This window comes from Pristiophorus japonicus, chromosome 7 (genome assembly GCF_044704955.1).
Source record: "Pristiophorus japonicus isolate sPriJap1 chromosome 7, sPriJap1.hap1, whole genome shotgun sequence".
Lineage (NCBI taxonomy): Eukaryota > Metazoa > Chordata > Chondrichthyes > Pristiophoridae > Pristiophorus > Pristiophorus japonicus.
In genome coordinates this window covers 83,682,162-83,683,562 of record NC_091983.1, presented here as the reverse complement: position 1 = coordinate 83,683,562, position 1,401 = coordinate 83,682,162, and the positions used below count along the sequence as shown (strand labels likewise).

General features: G+C 47.2%; 1 pseudogene; it reads right to left on the bottom strand.

Moving 5' to 3' along the window:
- Positions 1-467: 467 nt before the first annotated feature.
- Positions 468-706, bottom strand: LOC139267542 (U2 spliceosomal RNA; annotated as a pseudogene).
- Positions 707-1,401: the final 695 nt, after the last annotated feature.

Below are 1,401 nucleotides of genomic sequence, written 5' to 3'. Positions count from 1 at the left end.
TAAAATATTCCAATGTCCAGTATCAATGTCCTTCATCGATTCAAAACCATAGTTGGCTGTTGCCTTTTTACAGTCTCCAGACCTGGCATCTTCCTGTGCCCTGAGCCAAATATCTTTGTGACCTTAACTTCTTCTGCTTCCTCATCTCCTGCTTCCTCCTCTTCCTTCTGTGAGCAGCCTGTCCCCTTTGCTGCTTGTGCTTCATATGCAGGCCTTCTTTTAACATCCAAAGCCTTGCAAACCTCCAGCAGCACTCCCTGCACTCCCTGCACATAATAACAACTTTTAAAATATATTGCACAAGCAACGACTTCAATAAAATATACAAAATACACTCCAAATTTTTTTTTTTTTTTTGAAATTCGTAGCCAATCGTTCCAATTCTTTGTCAAATCACAAACGCCAGAGGTCACCTTGGGCCCATTCAAGGATCACTCTTCGCCAATGCTCTTAGCCAAAAGGCCTAGAGCCACTGCACAGTTCCTGGAAGTACTGCAATACCAGGTTCGTGCCATGGAGGTGGATGGGTCAGGCCCCCCACACACCTCTGTGGAGGTGGATGGGTCAAGCCACCCCACCCACCTCCTATTTCCAAAAAAGCAAGCATATACCTTCCTGATCCAGGGAGAACCACCTTGGGGTTATGGTGGTTACTCCCCTGTCAGGTCAGTTACGCATGATCTTAGCCAAAAGGCCGAGAAGCGATTCCAAATGCTGAAACTTACCTGAAAGATGCGTGTGACCCTTTAAGAAACGCTGACAGTTTCTCTGCAGTACTGCTCCATGCATGTTCTCCCTCTTCTTGTGTGTGTGGTTAGCAGAGGACGGTATGGAGTGCAGCAACGTCCAAAATCACAGTCGTGTGTCAAATCAGGCGTTGAACTATCTGCACATTTACATTGGAGAGGCGAGTGCTGGTAACAGCAGAGCTATCAACCTCTCCAAAAAGGCAGCCGCCATGTCCCATGGCTGTGGTGGTGAGTCAGCTTCTTGAACCACTGAGGTCCATGTGGTGAAAGTACTCCCATAGTGCCGTTAGGGAGGGAATTTTGACCCAGCAATGATGAAAGAAAGGCAATCTATTTCCAAGTAAGGATGGTGTGTGACTTGGAGGTGAACTTGGAGGTGATGGTGTTTCCATGCGCCTGTTTCACTTGTCCTCTGTGTGATACAGGTCACGGGTTTGGGAGGGGCTATCGAAGAAGCCTTGGCAAATTGTTACAGTGCATCTTGTAAATGGTACACACTGCAGGCTCGGTACGCCAGTGGTGGTGGAATTGAATGTTTAAGATGGTGGATGGTCTGCCAATCAAATGAGCTGCTTTGTCCTGGATGCTGTTGAGCTTCTTGAATGTTGTTGGAGTTGCACTCATCCAGACAAGTGGAGAGTATTCCTTCACA